Raw genomic sequence first — 23161 nt, 5'->3', positions numbered from 1 at the left:
TGTCAGTAAGGTGGGAGCTTAGGCGATCGTAGACTAAGCGTTCAAGGAGCTTGGAGGTGAGTGGCAGCAGGGAGATGGGTCTGATTTCTATGGGACAACCCTACTCTTCATCCATACCATTTCTATGGGACAACCTTATTCTTCAGCTATCCCATTTCCATGGGACAATTCTGTTCTTTGACAATCCCATTTCCATGAGACAAACACATTCTTCAGCAATCCCATTATTATAGGACAATCCCATTCTTCATCCATCCCATTTCTATAGGACAATCCTATTCTTCTACAATCCCATTTCTATGGGGCAATCACATTCGTCAACAATCCCATTTCTATGGGATTATCTCATTATTCGACAATCAAATTTCTATGAGAAAATTCCATTCTTCATCCATCCCATTTCTATGGGACAATCCAATTCTTCGCCAATCAAATTTCTATGGGAAAATTCCATTCTTCAACAATCTAATTTCTATGGGACAATCCTAATCTTAAACAATCCCATGGCTATTGCATAATCCCATTTTTCATCCATCCCATTTCTATGGAACAACCCCATTTTTCAACAACCCCAGTTCTTTGGGACAATCCCATTGTTCAACAATCCTATTTCTATGGGACAAGGCCATTCTTCAACAATCCAATTTCTATGGGGCAATCCCATTCTTCAACAATCCCATTTGTATTGGACAATCCAATTCTTCGCCAATCAAATTTCTATGGGAAAATTCCATTCTTCAACAATCTAATTTCTATGGGACAATCCTATTCTTAAAAAATCGCATTGCTATTGCATAATCCCATTTTTCATCCATCCCATTTCTATGGGACAATCCCATTTTTCAACAACCCCAGTTCTTTGGGACAAACCCATTCTTCAACAATCCTATTTCTATAGGACAAGGCCATTATTCAACAACCCCATTTCTTTGGGACAATCCCATTCTTCAACAACCCCATTTCTTTGGGACAAGCCCATTCTTCAACAATCCCATTGCTATTGGATAATGCCTTTTTTCATCCATCTAATTTCTATGGGACAATCCTATTCTTCGACAATCCCATTTCTATGGAACAGTCCCATTCTTCAGCACTCCTATTTCTATAGGCCAATCCCATTGCTATTGGATAATCCCATTTTTCATCCATCCAGTTTCTATGAGACAATCTGATTCTTCGGTGTTCCCATTTCTTCATGTTTTGAAAGCTTCAGACAGTCTGTTTGTACAGCTCCGTTCCACATGTTTGAGTTATATACAGCAAGAATAATATTCATCTCACCTGCTATTACAACATTCCGGGCTGTACTTCCACGAGCTATGTGATATCCTAATATTTACTCCCACAGCAGAATAAGAGATACATATACGGCCTTCTGTAATACTCCGGAATTTTAAATGCAAGTTGAATTTTAAGTGATGATGTCACAGCTGTCTGTTTACAACATATAATTTACAGGAGATTATCAGAGTATAAACATTACTTATGTATTACCATAACAGGGAGCTAGCTACACAAGTCCGGTATTAGGGAAAACAGCAGATGTGTGGACCAATCCGATTTGCTAAGATAATTCTTTTCGCACCAGGTTCTCCATAGCAGATGGAGTTCAGTCCTCGCAGACATCGACTAGGAGAATACAAACAGACACTTTTACCTCCATAAACATGCTAATTTGCAACCATAATATTCAAAGGAAAAGTATCCATCACACAGGTCCTATCTGCAGACAGCAGCGAGGCTCATCTGTCAGCAGAGCTTGGGCTGCCAACTCACTGCGGGGGGCAGAGAGCAGAACTTAACTTGCATGATGAGGCCCTGAGGGGGAGGGGGGTAGACAGAATAATTCCGGAGAAATACACGGAGTATTAGCACAAGTGTATACAGTGAGATGGAGAAGCCGGGGGATTACAGAACACAAAGGAAGTCTGTTCTAAACTGCCAATACTTGAAGAGGGAATGACATTCTCAGTGGGCTATACGATGACAGTCCTACTCGGGGTAAGGGTCATTCTCCGAGAACTAAATGGCCTGCTGGAGAGGATCAGATGTCCATTTCCTAAACTGTATTTTCTAGTTCCTCCATATTGTTTCTACTTTTGAGAAGTCTAATGTATAAATATGGAGGCATATGCCTTACCTGTTCCTGTGGCCTTTTGGTTAAAGCGAATCTTGACCCCCCGTCAGAGCTCCAGGTATGACCAGAGGTGTGTGGACTGACACAGGGAAACGCAGGCTTCAGATATGGTATAAACAATATAATTTATTAAGACTAAGAATACAAAACGCAGTGCAAAACTAAACATAAACACAGTGCAAACAAACCAAACCAAACCACCCACCAATAACAATACATACAATACAAAGAGTAGTCAGGCAGGCCGGGTCAGTAGCAAACAGGCAAACGGAGTACCAGGAACAGGCGGGAGAGTGGTCGGGGTCACAAGCTGGGTTCAGTAATTCACGGGCAGCGCGGTACAGAGGGTCGGGCAAAGAATGGTCAGGGTCACAAGCCAGGGATCAAGCAGGAGAAGTCAGCAGAGGCCAGGATCAGGCAGGGTCGGCAACAAGTCAGACAGGAACAGGAATACAGGATACAAGGTACAGGGGCCCATGGAAAAACACACACCAAGGCCCTGACTGTGAGTCTGGCCATTCCTTAAATACAACCTGCTTCAGGTGTTTGGCTGATTGCAGGGGTGAGTCTCTGATTGCTGAGAGCATCCGCTGGCCAGCCCTGGGACTGCAGCCCACAAGGCAGGTGAGTCCCACCATTATTGGCAAGTCCATTCCTGACACCCCCCCCCCCAATCCCACCACCACCTACTAAACAAGCCTAAACACTAACATAATTGGCAGTACTTGCCTGCCCCACACAGACACCCTAGTCTCAGCAGTCCTATACCCTGACAGTCACTAATCTGAGCTGCCATTTTGAATGTAGCGCACCCCCTAAGAAGCCTCTGCTGATGCACAGATTCTTTCCCCAAGTGTAGTTCAAACACAGCCAGGCATATAGCATTCCTCTCTCTCTATTTGGCTTGACAACAGTCCAGAGCAGGGGCAGACTGACAACTCATGGGACCTCCGGGCAATAGGGGATCATGGGGCCCCTGTGTCCTTGCCCAAACTCAAAAAAGCCTATGAAAAAGGTACCGGGGGAATCTCATGGGGACCCCTACTGACCCGGGCCCTCGGGCAGTGCCCGAGTTTCAAAATGGTCAGTCTGCCCCTGGTCCAGGGGATGTATTTTTATGTGTTTATTGCACATGAACTTGAGTAGGGTGAGGGGGAGCATAGGATACCCCAAAAGAACTCTAAGTTTCTAGAGGACATGTCTCTTCCCACAGAGACCCTCCTGAAGCAGATAAAATAGAGTTTCCAGATGATCCACTAATGACTGTATAAAGGCTAGTGCCTTCGTGGGGAACAAATATTTGCACACAGTAATTAGGGGTATGTACTTAGATCAATACTCACAATGCCATAGCATCATCATTCGCCACCTTCTGATATCCACCAGGCACTAAGGGAGAAATAAAACTCACAATACCACTGGACAGCTGGACACTCTCTCTTCCAACTTCCATTGGGTACTCTTCAGTAGGCTCCCCAGACCAAGCTTGAAATAGGACCCTAGCTATGCTACAGCTGGGACCTCAATCATCTTCAAACAGCGTTCCAGCATACTGCCCCCAAGGACAGAGGGCCCTAGGCAAGAGGCTCCTACTGCAAGACAGGATCCAGGGCATGTCAACTACTTCTCCAAGTCTCAGACTATTTATGAGATTTATTCAGATTGCCCTTCTGCCGTTCCTCCCACTGTGATTCCAGAACCCTCTGGAACTGCAGGGTGAAATAATCAAACCAGCAGCTTGTGAAACGCTGGGCAGGCTAAAATAATCAACCACTGTGCTACTGGCTACAGAGAAGCCAAACTAAATTTACCTGACAAACTATACTTTAAGTAGGAGGTGCTTCACTAACAAATTCCATCCAGTGTGGAGCTTGTGCAAGAAAGGGAACATGACCTCATTACTAAACCACATGAGAAAAAAGTTTGAGTGCCAGACAATCATATCAAATGTCTATATAGCTTTATTATTGACTAAGAAGTGACATGACTATTGCACCAGAGACAGGCTTGTCCACTCCCCATTACCACCATGACCGTTCCGTACAAACCCCCCTTTCCCCTTAACCAATTATACTTACAAAACACATGACACCAATTTTGGAGTAAATGGCCAACATGGCCTTTTATTAACAACACAAATTTAAATACATCAACCATTCCTTATAACAGAAACCCAAAGAATTGTTGTTGGTCTTCGAAGGCACCCCCAAACAATCCGAAATGCACCTGCGGACAACCATATACACTAGGCCTCCAGCCGCAACCAACCAGCTCAGAGACAACCATACCGTCCGCAGTGCAGCACCACCACCTTCCAGTTAAACCTTGGTTAACTGGGAATGTCCCTGGGCATCCCATACCACCGATGGGTCCCACACCATTGTTTTTACCTTCCAAGATAAGAACCACCTCCAAAGACCAACAACCGCCCAGGAACCAACATAACCCCCCTTTACCTGGAGGGACCCAATACTCACCAAAAAACAGGGAGAGCGGGAGGGAAGCTCACACTCCTGACTTCCAGCTCAACTGACGCCCCCTCACTGAAACCCCCCACCCTAAGGTGCAGGAAACCCCACCTACTCTCAACCTTCCACCTACTAAATACCCCCACTATCAAAACAAACCCCTTGGATCTGCCTTAACCCTTTCTGTTCCTCCTTCCCCACTCTGGGCCTAGTCATGTATGCCCTGCGCCATTTCTTCTTTCTTTTTTGCTACGGGCATTTCTATAGGGAGACAAACAATAACCAACATGTTTCGGGTGCCAAAGTATCCCCCTTCATCAGGGCTATAACAAAAATCCATAAATAATCAATAATATGTATAAAATACATATCCAGTCATTATCTTACTCTTAACCTAAGCTCAACCTAATTGTGCATGCTCCTTTTTCCCTAACTCTTAACTTGAACCCAACCCTTAAATCTAGAACTACACCTCAACCTAATCCCTATGCCTAACCCTTAAAATTCTTCTCCGGGAAGAAAAAAATCATCTTTTTTCACGTTTCACCCTCTCTGTACTTAATCTATATGCTTTATTTTAAAACAAACTACCTAAAATGCGCAACTACTCACTTGAAACACTGAACATCCGACAAGCCTTGTTCCATGCCTTCTTTCTTCTGGTCTGTAGTGTGGAAGGGTTGGATCTGCAGTGCTCATGTCACTTCCTGGTGACATGGAAGCTATTTATTGGCTTTCAGAAGAGTTCATTTCTGGGTCCTCAGTGAAGTCCTCACAGGGTCCCGAAGAAACCAAGCATGACATCACAATGAGGGGCGAACGCAAGATCAGTTGGCTAAGCAACAAGTGGATGAGCCTACCATCACCTATCGATGCTACCAGAAGAGATACTGGGCTTTACAGGCACGACTAAATAAAAAACTGATTGGGTAGGTGTTTGTGCGGTAGGAATCAGACTTTTTTATGGGATTTGTGGTTTAACCTCGCTTTAACCCCTAAACCCAACCTATAATATGATCCCAACCCCTAAATATAACCATGACCTCAACATAGCTACTAAACTTAGCCTTTCTCATGATGATATCAGCAAAGATATCACCTATAAATATGGTGGCACAAACATGGATGCCTAAAGGATACATTTCTCTTATTGGCTTTCAGAAGAATTAATCTTTGGGTCCTCAATGAAGTCCTCAGAGGGTCCCGAAGAAACCAAGCATGACATCACAATGAGGGGCGAACGCAAGATCAGTTGGCTAAGCAACAATTGGATGAGCCTACCATCACCTATCGATGCTACCAGAAGAGATACTGGGCTTTACAGGCACGACTAAATAAAAAACTGATTGGGTAGGTGTTTGTGGGGTAGGAATCAGACTTTTTTATGGGATTTGTGGTTTAACCTCGCTTTAACCCCTAAACCCAACCTATAATATGATCCCAACCCCTAAATATAACCATGACCTCAACATAGCCACTAAACTTAGACTTTATCATGATGATCAGCAAAGATATCGCCTATAAATATGGTGGCACAAACATGGATGCCTAAAGGATACATTTGTCTTATTGGCTTTCAGAAGAATTAATCTTTGGGTCCTCAATGAAGTCCTCAGAGGGTCCCAAAGAAATCAAGCATGACATCACGATGAGGGGTGAACGTAATATCAGTTGGCTAAGCAACAAGTGGATGAGCTTGCCATCACCTATAAATGCTACCAGAAGAGATACTGGGCTTTACAGGCACCACTAAACAAAAAAAATGATTGAGTAGGTGTTGGTGGGGTAGGAACAGGGGTGGACTGACCATTTGGAAACTCGAGCACTGCCCGAGGGCCCTGGGTCAGTAGGGGGCCCCATGAGATGCCCCTGGTACCTTTTTCATAGGCTTTTTTGAGTTTAGGCAAGGTCACAGGGGCCCCATGATCCCCTATTGCCCGGGGGGCCCCATGAATTGTCAGTCCGCCCCTGGGTAGGAATCAGACTTTTTTCATTGGATTTGTGGTTTAACCTCACTTTCACCCCTAAACCCAACCTATAATATGAGCCCAACCCCTAAATATAACCACGACCTCAACATAACCACTAAAATTAGCCTTTATCATGATGATCAGCAAAGATATCACCTATAAATATGGTGGCACAAACATGGATGCCTAAAGGATACATTTGTCTTATTGGCTTTCAGAAGAATTAATCTTTGGGTCCTCAATGAAGTCCTCAGAGGGTCCAAAAGAAATCCAGCATGACATCACAATTAGGGGCAAACACAAGATTAGTTGGCTAAGCAGCAAGTAGATGAGCCTACCATCACCAATCGCTGCTATCAGGGGATTTGGGTATGTTTTTCTGGGATTTAGAGGCTCACCTAAAAAATAAAACTGATTGGGTAGGTGTTGGTGGGGTAGGTTTTTTTTATGGAATTTGTTCTCTAACCTCACCTTTACCCCTAAACTAAACCTATCATATCAACCCAACCCCTAAATATAACCATGACCTCAACATATCCACTAACTGTAACCTTTATCATGATGATACTAGCATATGCACACTCTGGACACTTTATTAGGTACACCTTGCTTTTACCAGGTTGGACCCTCTTTCACCTTCAGGACTGCCTTAATTCATCATGGCATAGATTCAACAAGGTGTTGGAAACATTCCTCAGAGATTTGGTCCATATTGACATGATAGCATACCTTTCTATCATCTGGAACCAGTCTGCCCAATCTCCTGTGACATCAACAAGGCATTTTCGTCCACACAACTGCTACCCACTGGATATCTTCTCTTTTTCGGACCATTCTCTGTAAACCCTAGAGATGGTTGTGCGTAAAAATCCCAGTAGATCAACAGTTTTTTAAATACTCAGACCAGCCCATCTGGCACCAGCAGCCTTGCCATGTTCAAAGTCACTTAAATCCCTTTTGATGCTCGGTTTGAACTTCATCAAGTCGTCTTCACCACATCTAGATGCCTATTTGCATTCATGGCATGCACTGAACAAATTATTAGGTAAACCTGTCAAATTATTATTATAATACAGGATTTATATAGCACCAACAGTTTGTGCAGCACTTTACAAAATGAAGGTAGACATTACAGTTACAATACAATTTATTGCTTAGTAACACAAATTGCTAATCAGCCAAGCACATGGCAGCAACTAAATGCATTTAGGCATCTAGATGTGGTGAAGATGACTTGCTGAAGGTCAAACTGAGCATCAGAATGGGGAAGAAAGGGGATTTAAGTGACTAAACGAAGCATGGTTGTTGGTGCCAGACGGGCTGGTCCGAGTATTTAAAAAACTGCTGATCTACTGGGATTTTCATGAACAACCATCTCTAGGGTTGACAAAGAATGGTCTGAAAAAGAGAAAATATCCGGTGAGCGGCAGTTGTGTGGAGGAAATGCTTTGTTGATGTCAGAGGTCAGAAGAGAATGGGAAGACTGGTGCATAGTTATATAGTTAGTCTGGCTGAAAAAAGACAAACGTCCATCCACTTCAACCATTAAAAAAAAAAAAGTTATAATTCTACACCCACAGTTGGTCCAGAGGAAGGCAAAAATCCCAGCAAAGCACAATCCAATTTGCTCCTGCAGGGGAAAAAATTCCTTCCTGATCCCCCGAGAGGCAATTGGATATTCCCTGGATCAACCTTCCCTATAAATGTTATATCCAGTTATATTCTGTGTATCCAAGAAAGAATCCAGGACTTTCCTACAGCAATCCACTGAGCTGGCCACAACCAACTCTTGAGGGAGTCTATTCCACATTCTCACAACTCTTACTGTGAAGAAACCTTTCCGTGTTTGGGGATTACATTTCTTTTCCTCCAGACATAGAGTGCCCCCTTGTCCTCTGTGATGACCTCAGGGGGGATAACTACACCGAGTTCACTATATGAACCACTGATGTATCCAGATGATAGAAAGGCAACAGTAACTCATGTCAATATGGACCAAAATATGGACTGTTTCCAACACCTTGTTGAATCTACGCCACGAAAAACGAAGAATGAAGGCAGTTCTGAAGGCAAAAGGGGGTCCAACCCGGGACTAGCAAGGTGGACCTAATAAAGTGGCCGGCGAGTGTATATTAAAAGTGGTTCCTACGGACACTTTGCTCTATATGACTGAGAGGCTGATATTAAACGCTCAGCTCAGCTGCTCTCACAAGTCAAATGCCTATTTAATAGTTTTCACATTGTGTCTGACAGTCGGCTATTTTCATAATCTTTAATTTAAGGCAAACTGTTTTATCTCATTTGCAGTGCATTCCGCGCTGTCCTCATTACTCTGCTTTATGTCCTTATGGGGAGCTTATTATATCACAAAGGAATTGGTTCAGATAATATAAGAGGTCCTATTAACTGTATAGCTGCACACTGTGAACCCGACAGTTCTTGAAAATGAAAGACGGTCATCTTAATTATGTGGAAGCTGTTAGATCCTGAGACTTATAAAAAGAGCGTCGGTGATTTGGAGGAAATCCCACCACTGTACCTGACAAAGCCAGGGTTGGCATTGGGATTATTGGGTCGGGTTAGGCAACCGCTGCTCAACTGGTGAATGTTGGAAAAGAAATGATTTCTGTGGTAGATGCTGGAGATACTTTGCTGTCACCCTATTTCAGGGGTAGGCAACCTTAACCACTTGCCGTCCGCCTGCTGTTTATAAACGTCAGGGCGGTGGCACTCCAGGGGCGGGTTGCCGTTCATAAACGGCACCCGCTATTTCTAGCTGTGAGAGTGCGCAGCACCGCGATCCGGCGCCCGCTGTATCCTCTGGACACAGTGAAACACCGATCGTCGGACGGGACCTCTGTACAAGGTCCTAATCATGTGATCACTGATTGGCCAATCAGTGATCACATGCAAAGTAGTAAGCAAGATGTCACTTGTGACATCATTGCTTACTACGTGTGAAATCTGTGAATGATCACAGAGGTCACATGGTACAGGGCTATTCACAACAGCCTTGTACCATGTGACAAGCTGTGACCAATCACAGCTCACTCAGTAGTTCTCAATGGCTGCAAGAATGCAGACAGAGAGAAAGAGAAATGATTGCTTTTACATCCTGTATCGGTGTAAAAGCAATCAGTGTAAAAAAAAAAAAAATCTTCATCACCCCCCACAAGTAGTACAGTGTCACCATGGTGACACTGTACTGCTAGGGTGACAGTATGTAAAAAACAAATAATAATATAAAAAAATAAAATAAAAATGGAAAGAAATGTTTAAAAATTATAATTTTTGGTTATAAACTAATTTGGCTTATTTTTTTCTTACTAAAAAGATAACGGAATAAATTTCGGCCAAGATTTATGATGAAAGATTATGTATTTGCAAAATTTTATAAGAAAAACACTTTTTTTCAAAATTTTTGGACTTTTTCATTTACATAGCAAAAAAAATAAAAATCCCAGTGGTGAATAAATACCACCAAAATAAAGCTTTATCTGTCTCAAAAAAATGGCAAAAAATGCATATGGGTACAGTGTTGCATGACTGCGCAATTGTCATTCAAAGTGTGATAGCGCTGAAAGCTGAAAATTGCCCTGGACAGGAAGGGGGTGACAGTGTCCGGACTGGAAGTGGTTAAAGGGGAGCTCCACCCAAGGGGAAGTTCCGCTTTAAGGACTGCACCCCATTAAGGATTGGCACCTTTGTGGGGCGGGGGGGAGCGTGTACCCGAATTAGACAGGTACCCGCTCCCACTTCCGGTCTGCCAAAGGTGTCCTTCCTCCCTCCCTCCCTGTAGTTTTTTGGGACACGTAACCAGCTCCTGGCATTTTAGTAAAAGGGATCCAGGTGACTCTACAGTCATCCAATTACTTTTACAATCCTGTGAATAGAAACTCCCCTCTCCCACTTTCCCCACCACTGCTCACAGTGGTTCCCAAGCTCTCCCCTTTCCTTTGACCCCGATCACCCCTGAAAGCATTTTGTCACTTCAAGTTTCAGAGCTGTCATTCCCAAGCTATTGTGGCTGGTGAAGCAGCTAATCAAACTCAATCAGTGCTTGATTAGCTGCAGTGGAGAGCAAAGGGGACATCAAGGGTCTAATAGAACCCTGATGTACACTTAAAGCGGGGCTCCACCCAAAAGGGGAAGTTCTGCTTTAAGGACTGCTCCCCGACTCCCCATTAAGGATCGGCACCTTTGGGGAGCGGGTACCTGAATTTGACAGGTACCCGCTCCTACTTCCGGTACAATCGCCTAGGCGATCGGAAGCGGAAGGTGTCCTCCCTCCCTCCCTGTAGTCTTTTGGGACACGTGACAGGTCCTAGAAGACTACAGGACCATTCATGAAGTGCAGTGCTACTTGCACATGCGCAGTGGGTACCCGGCTGTGAAGCCTCAAGCTGCACAGCCGGGTGCCCACACTGAAGATGCCGGCCTCCTGGAATCCAGGACGGCCGGTGAAACGGGCTGCGGGGGACACACCACGGGACCGAAGGACAGGTAAGTGGCTGTTTTTTAAAAGACAGCAGCAAAAGTTTTTGTAGCTGCTGACTTTTATATTTTGACAGGTGAGTGGAACTCCGCTTTAAGCCCGGGTTCATACTGATGCAGTGCGAAATTTGCAGCGTTTTCTGTGTGAATTCAGCACCGCATCACAATCGCACCCCGTTCCTGCGAACCGCTGCGGTTGTGTATGTTAACAACTCCCCGAAATCAGTCAGCAAAACGCAGTGCGATGTGCAGAATTGGATCGCATAGGTGTGAATATCCGATTCTAGTGCGGACCAAAAAAAGGGTCCTGCACCTTTTTGGTGCGTGTGCGGTGAGATTTGAGCCATGCAAAATGTATGGCTTCAATCGCACCGCACAGAATTTGCATGTGATTTGCACAGGAATGCCTTAGTACCACACTGCTCGGCTGGTCCTTACCTTGGTCTGGGCTCCAACTCTATGTCTCCTGGTCTGGTATGCCGCTCCCCAGGTCCAGGACAAGGGGTGGGCAGAAGGAGCAGCTGCCTTGGGCACAATGGTTTACTGTAGAGATGGGGCACTTTCCTTCTTTTACAAGGCTGACCGTCTGGAGTCTTTGCCCTGAGCGTTGGATGACCTTTTCCCGGCACTGCCGCTGCATAAACATGTCCGCCCTTGGCAAGGGCCTCAACCTAGTTTCTGTAACCTGCTTGAGTGCCATGGTGTTCCTGTTCTTGGATCCTGATCTTTAGCCCTCAGCTCCGCGCATCTGGCATCAACACAGATCCAGAACTGCCTGCAACTCTAGCACTAATGCCACTGCGTGCCCTCACACTCTCTGTCACCACCTTCAGGAGTGCTGGGCAGGAGGTGCAAGAGGAGCCCCCTCATCTACTCAGTCTTGACCAGGTACATGAGAAGTTGTTGGGTTTTCCCTAATTAAAACAGTCCCCTCAATGTATAAGAACCCTACAGGACTCCAACATCTATAATACAGGGTATGTTCCTCATAATTAATGAAATACCAACTAATGGCCACCATATTTTTGGATAAAACCATTGTTCATGAGAGCTGTGAAAAAGTGGAATAGACTCCCTCAAGAGTTGGTTGTGGCCGGCTCAGTGGATTGCTGTAGGAAAGTCCTGGATTCTTTCTTGGATACACAGAATATAACTGGATATAACATTTATAGGGAAAGTTGATCCAGGGAATATCCAATTGCCTCTCGGGGGATCAGGAAGGAATTGTTTTCCCTGCAGGAGCAAAGTGTATCGTGCTTTGCTGGGTTTTTGCCTTCCTCTGGATCAACTGTGGGTGTAGGATTATAATTTTTGTTTTTTTTTGTTGAACTGGGTGGACTTTTGTCTTTTTTCAGCCAGACTAACTATGTAACTATGTAAGACTGAGCTAAGCTTGGTCTGACTTGGTGGTAGGGTAGGGCCATGATCAAAGCTGGTACGGCCCGCCATGGGCATCCGCACCTTTGTACTGCTTTCTGCTGTTTCCAATCATGTTACACAAAAAACATTTAACAGCAGAAAAGTCAACAGACTGACCTCATAAGCAAAATTTGGCTGAGCAGAGTTGGTCATTTCTGCTGTATTAAAAGTGCGCTTCCTCTACTGGTACTCGTGTGGTCATTTACAGCAATGGCGGTCTAGCCCTTTTGTCAGGGTACAAGTAGAGTAAAGCTTGTTAGCGCCAGCCTATCACAGTCCCACAATTAGAAGCTGATCACCACCATTACCAGTATGTGCATTTATTATTTTTGTCCAAAAGGTGAACTTATCCTTTAACCACTTCCCATCTGGCCATTGTATATAAACAGCCGGACGGTGGCAGTGCAGGGGTGGGTGGCTGTTTATAAACGGCCTCCCCACCCCCTGCTTGTGCGCACTCCCTGGGAGCGCGCAGCACCGCGATCTGGTGCCCGGTGTGTCCTCCGGACACAGTGGAACACCGATCGTCGTACGGGACCTCTGTGCGAGGTCCCGATCATGTGATCACTGATTGGCCAATCAGTGATCACATGCAGAGTAGTAAGCAAGATGTCACTTCTGACATCATTGCTTACGTGTGAACTCTGTGAATGATCACAGAGATCACATGGTACAGGGCTATTCACAACAGCCTTGTACCATGTGACAAGCTGTGACCAATCACAGGTCACACAGTATTTCTCAATGGCTGCAAGAATGCAGCCAGAGAGAAGGAGAAATGATTGCTTTTACAGCCTTTATGGGTGTAAAAGCAATCAGTGTAAAAAAAAAAATCTTCATCACCCCCCACAAGTAGTACAGTGTCACCATGGTGACACTGTACTGCTAGGGTGACAGTATGTAAAAAAACAAAAACAAAAAACATAAATAATAATATAAAGAAATAAAATAAAAATTTTAAATTTTTTTTTAAAAAATTATAATTTTTGGTTATAAACTAATTTGGGTTTTTTTGTTTTTTTTTTACTAAAAAGATAACGGAATAAATTTTGGCCAAGATTTATGATGAAATATTATTTATTTGCAAAAACTTTGCACTTTTTCATTTACATAGCAAAATAACAAAAAAAAAAAAAAATCCCAGTGGTGAAGAAATACCACCAAAATAAAGCTTTATCTGTCTCAAACAAAATGCTAAAAAATTCATATGGGTGCAGTGTTGCATGATCGCGCAATTGTCATTCAAAGTGTGATAGCGCTGAAAGCTGAAAATTGGCCTGGACAGGAAGGGGGGAAAGTGTCCGGACTGGAAGGGGGGGAAAGTGTCGGGACTGGAAGGGGGTGAAAGTGTCCGGACTGGAAGGGGGGGAAAGTGTCGGGACTGGAAGGGGGTGAAAGTGTCTGGACTGGAAGAGGGTGAAAGTGTCCGGACTGGAAGGGGGTGAAAGTGTCCGGACTGGAAGAGGGGGAAAGTGTCCGGACTGGAAGGGGGGGAAAGTGTCCAGACTGGAAGGGGGTGAAAGTGTCCGGACTGGAAGAGGGGGAAAGTGTCTGGACTGGAAGGGGGGGAAGTGTCCGGACTGGAAGGGGGGGAAAGTGTCCGGACTGGAAGGGGGGGAAAGTGTCCGGACTGGAAGGGGGTGAAAGTGTCCGGACTTGAAGGGAGGGAAAGTGTCCGGACTGGAAGGGGGGGAAAGTGTCCGGACTGGAAGGGGGTGAAAGTGTCCGGACTTGAAGTGGTTAAAGATCAGCCCATTGTAGCTTTAATGTTACAGGGCGGCCGCTCTGCGCAGAATCATGTATATATATAAATTAATTTAACAAAATAAACAAATAATAATAAAAATAAATAAATAAACGTATATCATGTACATAAATTACCTTATGAAAAAAAAAATAATTCCAGTATATATCCCATAGTTTGTAGACGATATAACATTCATACAAACCACTTATTGGGATTATTTTTTTTTTTTTTACCAAAGACGTGACAGAATACAGTTTGGCCTAAATTTATAAAGATATTTGTTTGTTTCATTTATTTATTGGATATGTTTTATAACAGAAAGTAATATATTTTACATACACTATATTGCCAAAAGTATTGGTCCCCGCCCTTTCCACGCACATGACCTTTAATGGCCCACCAGTCTTAGTCCGTAGGGTTCAATATTGAGTTGGCCCCGCCCTTTGCAGCTATAACAGCTTCAACTCTTCTGGGAAGGCCGTCCACAAGGTTTAGGAGGGTCTCTATGGGAATGTTGGACCATTCTTCCAGAAGCACATTTGTCAGGTCAGGCACTGATGTCGGGGGAGGAAGCCTGGCTCCCAGCCTCTGCTCTAATTCATCAAAAGGTGTTCTATGGGGTTGAGGTCAGGACTCTGTGCAGGACAGTCAAGTTCCTCCACCCCAAACTGGCTCCTCCATGTCTTTATGGACCTTGCTTTGTGCACTGGTGGGCAGTCATGTTGGAACAGGAAGGGGCCATCCCAAACTCTTCACACAAAGGTGGGAGCATGAAATTGTCCAAAATGTCTTGGTATGCTGACGCCTTAAGAGTTCCCTTTACTGGAACTAGGGGGCCAAGCCCAACCCCTGAAAAACAACCTCACACCATAATCCTCCCTCCACCAAACTTTACACTTGGCACAATGCATTCAGGTAAGTACCGTTCTCCTGGCAACTGCCAAACCCAGATACGTCCATCGGATTGCCAGACAGAGAAGCGCGATTGGTCATCCCAGAGAACATGTCCAGTGGTGGCGTGCTTTACACCACGGTATAAAACGCTTTGCATTGCACTTGGTGATGGAAGGCTTGGATGCAGCTGCTCGGCCATGGAAACCCATTCCATGAAGCTCTATATGCACTGTTGTTGGGCTCATATGAAGGCCACACCAAGTTTGGAGGTCTTTAGCTATTGACTCTGCAGACAGTTGGCGAATTCTGCGCACTGTGCGCTTCAGCATGCGCTGACCCCGCTCTGTCATGTGACGTGGCCTACCACTTGGTGGCTGAGTTGCTGTTGTTCCCAGTTGCTTCCACTTTGTTATAATCCCACTAACAGTTGAGCGTGGAATATTTAGTAGCCAGGAAATGTCACGGATGGACTTATTGCACAGGTGGCCACCTATCACGGGACCACGCTTGGAGTCACTGAGCTCCTGAGAGCGACCCATTCTTTCACCAATGTTTGTAGAAGCAGTCTGCATGCCTAGGGGCTTGATTGTATACACCTGTGTCCATGGAGGGGATTGGAACATCTGATTTGGAGGGCTGGTCCAATATGTTTGGCAATATATTGTATATACAGTGGGGCAAAAAAGTATTTAGTCAGCCACCAATTGTGCAAGTTCTCCCACTTACAAAGATGAGAGAGGCCTGTAATTGGCATCATAGGGAGACCTCAACTATGAGAGACAAAATGAGAAAAAAATCCAGACAATCACATTGGCTGATTTGGAAAGAATTTATTTGCAAATTATGGTGGAAAATAAGTATTTGGTGAATATCAAAAGTTCATCTCAATACTTTGTTATATATCCTTTGTTGGCAATGACAGAGGTCAGACGTTTCCTGGAAGTCTTCACAAGGTTGGCACACACTGTTGCTGGTATGTTGGCCCATCCTCCATGCAGATCTCCTCTAGAGCAGTGATGTTTTGGGGCTGTCGCTGGGCAACACGGACTTTCAACTCCCTCAAAAGGTTTTCTATGGGGTTGAGATCTGGAGACTGGCTAAGCCACTCCAGGACCTTGAAATGCTTCTTACGAAGCCACTCCTTCGTTGCCCGGGTGGTATGTTTGGGATCATTGTCATGTTGGAAGATCCAGCCACGTTTCGTCTTTAATGCCCTTGCTGATGAAAGGAGGTTTGCACTCACAATCACACAATACATGGCCCCATTCTTTCTGTCCTGTACATGGATCAGTCGTCCTGGTCCCTTTGCGGAGAAACAGCCCCAAAGCATGATGTTGCCACCCCCATGCTTCACAGTAGGTATGGTGTTCTTTGGATGCAACTCAGCATTCTCTCTCCTCCAAACACGACGAGTTGTGTTTCTACCAAACAGTTCTATTTTGGTTTCATCTGACCATATGACATTCTCCCAATCCTCTTCTGGATCATCCAAATGCTCTCTAGCAAACTTCAGACGGGCCCGGACATGTACTGGCTTAAGCAGGGGGACACGTCTGGCACTGCAGGATCTGAGTCCCTGGCGGCGTAGTGTGTTACTGATGGTAGCCTTTGTTACGTTGGTCCCAGCTCTCTGCAGGTCATTCACTAGGTCCCCCCGTGTGGTCCTGGGATTTTTGCTCACCATTCTTGTGATCATTTTGACCCCACGGGGTGAGATCTTGCGTGGAGCCCCAGATCGAGGGAGATTATCAGTGGTCTTGTATGTCTTCCATTTTCTAATTTTTGCTCCCACAGTTGATTTGTTCACACCAAGCTGCTTGCCTATTGCAGATTCAGTCTTCCCAGCCTGGTGCAGGTCTACAATTTTGTTTCTGGTGTCCTTCGACAGCTCTTCGGTCTTCACCATAGTGGAGTTTGGAGTGTGACTGTTTGAGGTTGTGGACAGGTGTCTTTTATACTGATAACAAGTTCAAACAGGTGCCATTGATACAGGTAATGAGTGCAGGACAGAGGAGCCTCTTAAAGAAGAAGGTACAGGTCTGTGAGAGCCAGAAATCTTGCTTGTTTGTAGGTGACCAAATACTTATTTTCCAGCATAATTTGCAAATAAATTCTTTCCAGATCAGCCAATGTGATTGTCTGGATTTGTTTTCTCATTTTGTCTCTCATAGTTGAGGTATACCTATGATGCCAATTACAGGCCTCTCTCATCTTTTTAAGTGGGAGAACTTGCACAATTGGTGGCTGACTAAATATTTTTTACCCCACTGTATAATAATTAAAAAAATGTTTCAAAATTTTCGGTCTTTACTCATTAATATAATTAAAAAATCAGTGGTGATCAAATACCACCAAAAGAAAACTCTATTTGTGTGAAAATAATGATATCAATCTCATTTGGATACAGTGTTGCATGATTGAGCAATTGCCAGTCAAAGTAGTGCAGTGCTGAATAGCATAAAATGCTCTGGTCATGAAGGGGGTAAAACCTTCCAGAGGTCAAGTGGTTAACATTCAGTTTTGGAATGAATGGACTTTCCCAAATGAAAATCACATTCACTGTTAGAAATTTGTACGACTCTCCCACTCCACCACCACTGAGAAAGAGAAGGCGAAATATGCTAAGAGAGAGTGGTGGAGGTGAGAAATGAATGATGAATGAAGTACATAGGAATGTAGAGGTTGGAGTTGGTCTGATGATAGGTAACAGAGAGGAGGATTAAGGAAAAGATCAGGATAATTGATATTATAAATTTTTTGAACTTCCTTCTCTCTTTTATTTTAGTTTTTTTTGTTTGTTTGTTTTTTGTAATGTGTAATTAATTTGTTTGTTTTGTTATTATAAAGATATTGTTTTGAAAAATTAATACAATTTTTTGTAAAAAAAAAAAAATTTGTAAAACAAAATTTCCATCCTGCTCCTTCAAATTTTCTCGTCCCGAAAACCAATGCCAATTTTATTCCACTAACCAATAGAACAGGGGTCTCCAAACTTCTTAGACAAAGGGCTGGTTTGCTGTCCTTCAAACTTTAGGGGGTCCAGACTGTGACCAGTGGGAGAAAAAAATATCCTGGCGTCAGTGGGAGTAAACAAAGCCCCATCATTGGTTTTAGGGGGAGGAATAGTTCCCCATCATTGGTGTCAGTGGGAAGAATAGTGCCCCATCATTGGTTTTAGGGGGAGGAATAGTGCCCCATCATTGGTATTAGTGGGGGGAATAGTGCCCCATCATTGGTATCAGTGGGAGGAAAAGTGTCCCATCATTGGTATTAGTGGGGAGAATAGTGCCTCATCATTGGTGTCAGTGGAAGGAATAGTGCCCCATCATTGGTATCAGTGGGAGGAATAGTGCCCCATCATTGGTATCAGTGGGAGGAATAGTGCCCCATCATTGGTGTCAGTGGGAGGAATAGTGCCCCATCATTGGTATCAGTGGGAGGAATAGTGCCCCATCATTGGTGTCAGTGGGAGGAATAGTGCCCCATCATTGGTGTCAGTGGGAGGAATAGTGCCCCATCATTGGTGTCAGTGGGAGGAATAGTGCCCCATCATTGGTATCAGTGGGAGGAATAGTGCCCCATCGTTGGTATCAGTGGGAGGAATAGTGCCCCATCATTGGTATCAATGGGAGAAATAGTGTCCCATCATTGGTATCAGTGGGAGGAATAGTGTCCCATCATTGGTATCAGTGGGAGGAACAGTGCCCCATCATTGGTGTCAGTGGGAGGAATAGTGCCCCATCATTGGTGTCAGTGGGAGGAATAGTGCCCCATCACTGGTGTCAATAGGAGGAATAGTGCCCCATCATTGGTATCAGTGGGAGGAATAGTGTCCCATCATTGGTATCAATGGGAGAAATAGTGCCCCATCATTGGTGTCAGTGGGGGGAATAGTGCCCCATCATTGGTATCAGTGGGAGAAATAGTGCCCCATCATTGGTGTCAGTGGGAGGAATAGTGCCCCATCATTGGTATCAGTGGGAGAAATAGTGCCCCATCATTGGTGTCAGTGGGGGGAATAGTGCCCCATCATTGGTATCAATAGGAGGAATAGTGCCCCATCATTGGTGTCAGTGGGAGGAATAATGCTTCATCATTGGCTTCATTGGGAGGAATAGTGCCCCATTGTCAATGTCAGTGGGAGAGACAATGCCACACTGTTGCTTGCAGTGGGAGGAATAATGCCTCGAGGGCCAGATAAAAGCAAGCAAAGGGCCACATCTGGCCTCCAGTTTTGAGACCAATAGAAGATTGAATGAACATTCTTAAAATAAAAAATTTAGAATGAAGTTCTACTAGTCTATGGCCAGCTTTGGTCTGCCTGGCTTTCTGTACAAGGGATTTTTGCAAGCCCTGACACAGTTGGGTATTGGAAGGGTAACGCCAGCGGAGATCCACCATCTGAGGGTCGTGGCACTGCGCTGTGGCAGGACACGATCTCTCTAATTTTGAGCCTTGTTGAGATTTCCGTAGCTTTGACCAAACAGCTGCACCGTTTGGAGATTTTACATCCGTGTCTCAAGCCAAAGTGCTTGGCTGTGCCTCTGAAACACGCTTGCTTGACGTGAAAGTCCTCACCTGAAGTTCTCAGGGAGAATAGTACCTCCTCTCGTAGCCAATCCGCTGGGATATGTATAGGTGTTCCCCACCCTCCTGTTTAGGCGCCATCCAGGGGCGGACTGACAACTCATGGGGCCCCCAGGCAATAGGGGATCATGGGGCCCCTGTGTCCTTGCCCAAACTCATAAAAGCCTATGAAAAAGGTACCAGGGGCATCTCATGGGGCCCCCTACTGACGCCGGGCCCTCGGGCAGTGCCCAAGTTTCCGAATGGTCAGTCCGCCCCTGGCGCCATCACGCCAAATTGTAGATTTAACTGCCTCATGTCCTTGCTTATGCCTCCACTTGACGCAAGCCCCTGGGATTTCCAACTCTAGTACCAATCTAGCCAGTGGCGGGTCAAGGTGCCCAGGACTAAGATGACAATTCCCCCCCTCCTACCCCCAAAAAATGTACGAGCATTAGGTGTCAACGAAAATCCCCCCCCCAAAAAAAAAAAAAATTTGAGCACTACTCTTCACACTTACCCTCTGAATAGGGAGGCACCAATTCCATTTGTGACCAGCGAGAACCGATACTTTGCAATGTGATTTGCGTCAATACAATGTGTGCAAATTGCACAGCAAAGGATAGCGTGAATGTGATTCCAGTCTAAATCTCCTGCGGTTTCCCCGCGACTCCTGTGTGAACCCGGGCTTGGCATGGACCGGCGCCGTGCTGGACACCTCCCTCCTGGAAACCTACATTTTGTATTGATGTAAATCGCACCGCGAAGTATCAGTACTCGGTATTGGGAGCATTTTCACGAGTACTCGTAAAAATACTCTGTATTGGCACCAATCGGTGCATCCCCACCCATGAGCATAAATTCCCTTTGCAAGATAAAAATTCTCTCCAGCCCCCCCCCCCCCCCAAAAAAAAATTATTCCCCCTCTTCCAGTACAAATCCCCCCTCCCAGCTCAAATCTTCTCCCTTCCCAGCTCCCACCAGAACCCCTTAAATTTCCCTTCCAACACAGATCCCCCCCCCCACACACATACCAATGATGGGACACAATCATCCCTACTAGCACTAATAATCCCCCCCAGCAAATCCCCTTTCCTAACAGAAATCCGCATTCACTGTATCCGCTCTCCCCGGACCCTGCATTCACTATATCCGCTCTCCCCGGACCCCGTATTCACTATATCCTCTCTCCCCGGACCCGACATTCACTATATCCGCTCTCCCCGGACCCCGTATTCACTATATCCGCTCTCCCCGGACCCCGCATTCACTATATCCGGTCTCCCCCGACCCCGCATTCACTATATCCGCTCTCCCAGGACCCTGCATTCACTATATCCGCTCTCCCAGGACCCTGCATTCACTATATCCGCTCTCCCCGGACCCCGCATTCACTATATCCACTCTCCCCGGACCCTGCATTCACTATATCCGCTCTCCCCGAACCCTGCATTCACTATATCCGCTCTCCCCGAACCCTGCATTCACTATATCCGCTCTCCCCGGACCACGCATTCACTATATCCGGTCTCCCCCGACCCCGCATTCACTATATCCGCTCTCCCTGGACCCTGCAGTCACTATATCCGCTCTCCCCGAACCCAGCATTCACTATATCCGCTCTCCCCGAACCCTGCATTCACTATATCCGATCTCCCCCGACCCCGCATTCACTATATCCGCTCTCCTCGGACACTGCATTCACTATATCCGCTCTCCCCGGACCCTGCATTCACTATATCCTCTCTCCCTGAACCCTGCATTCACTATATCCGCTCTCCCCGGACCCCGCATTCACTATATCCGCTCTCCCCGGACCCTGCATTCACTATATTCGCTCTCCCCGGACCCCGCATTCACTATATCCGCTCTCCCCGGACCCTGCATTCACTATATCTGCTCTCCCCGAACCCTGCATTCACTATATCCGGTCTCCCCGGACCCCGCATTCACTATATCCGCTCTCCCCGGACCCCGCATTCACTATATCCGCTCTCCTCGGACACTGCATTCACTATATCCGCTCTCCCCGGACCCTGCATTCACTATATCCTCTCTCCCTGAACACTGCATTCACTATATCCGCTCTCCCCGGACCCCGCATTCACTATATCCGCTCTCCCCGGACCCTGCATTCACTATATCTGCTCTCCCCGAACCCTGCATTCACTATATCCGGTCTCCCCGGACCCCGCATTCACAATATCCGCTCTCCCCGGACCCTGCATTCACTATATCCGCTCTCCCCGGACCCCCGCATTCACAATATCCGCTCTCCCCGAACCCTGCATTCACTATATCCGCTCTCCCCGGACCCCGCATTCACAATATCCGCTCTCCCCGGACCCTGCATTCACTATATCCGCTCTCCGCAGACCCTGCATTCACTATATTTGGTCTCCCCGGACTCTGCATTCACTATATCCGCTCTCCCCGGACCCTGCATTCACTATATCTGCTCTCCCCGGGCCCCGCATTCACTACATCCGCTCTCCCCGGGCCCCGCATTCACTATATCTGCTCTCCCTGGACCCTGCATTCACTATATCCGCTCTCCCCAGACCCCGCATTCACTATATCCGCTCTCCCCGAACCCTGCATTCACTATATCCGCTCTCCCCGAACCCAGCATTCACTATATCCGCTCTCCCCGGACCCCGCATTCACTATATCCGGTCTCCCCCGACCCCGCATTCACTATATCCGCTCTCCCCGGACCCTGCATTCACTATATCCGCTCTCCCCGGACCCCGCATTCACTATATCCGCTCTCCCCGGACCCCGCATTCACTATATCCGCTCTCCCCGGACCCTGCATTCACTATATCCGCTCTCCCCGGACCCTGCATTCACTATATCTGCTCTCCCCAGACCCCGCATTCACTACATCCGCTCTCCCCGGGCCCCGCATTCACTATATCTGCTCTCCCCGGACCCTGCATTCACTATATCCCCTCTCTCTGGACCCCGCATTCACTATATCCGCTCTCCCCGGACCCTGCATTTACTATATCCGCTCTCCACGGACCCCGCATTCACTATATCTGCTCTCCCTGGACCCGGCATTCACTGTATCCGCTATCCCCGGACCCCGCATTCACTATATCCGCTCTCCCCGGACCCTGCATTCACTAAATCCGCTCTCCCCGGACCCTGCATTCACTATATCTGCTCTCCCCGGACCCTGCATTCACTATATCTGGTCTCCCCGGACCCCGCATTCACTATATCTGGTCTCCCCGGACCCCGCATTCACTATATCTGGTCTCCCCGGACCCCGCATTCACTTTATCTGGTCTCCCCGGACCCCGCATTCACTATACCTGCTCTCCCCGGACCCCGCATTCACTATATCTGCTCTCCCCGGACCCCGCATTCACCCCGCATTCACTATATCCGCTCTCCCCGGACCCTGCATTCACTATATCCGGTCTCCCCGGACCCCGCATTCACTATATCCGCTCTC

General features: G+C 46.2%; 1 long non-coding RNA gene across 1 annotated transcript; it reads right to left on the bottom strand.

The window, feature by feature from the left end:
• Positions 1–1433: 1433 nt before the first annotated feature.
• LOC149432308 (uncharacterized) lies at positions 1434–2760 on the bottom strand. Its single transcript, XR_016309151.1, has 2 exons — positions 2141–2760; positions 1434–1629 (listed from the first exon to the last, which is right to left on the bottom strand). It is a non-coding gene; the product is annotated as an uncharacterized LOC149432308 (long non-coding RNA).
• Between the last annotated feature and the right edge of the window lie 20401 nt (positions 2761–23161).

The sequence above is a fragment of the Staurois parvus genome, unplaced genomic scaffold (genome assembly GCF_062004578.1).
Source record: "Staurois parvus isolate SC_StPar_1 unplaced genomic scaffold, SC_StPar_1.0 ptg002167l, whole genome shotgun sequence".
Lineage (NCBI taxonomy): Eukaryota > Metazoa > Chordata > Amphibia > Anura > Ranidae > Staurois > Staurois parvus.
The sequence above is the reverse complement of the archived record's forward strand: the minus strand, read 5'-3'. Positions and strand labels throughout refer to the sequence as shown.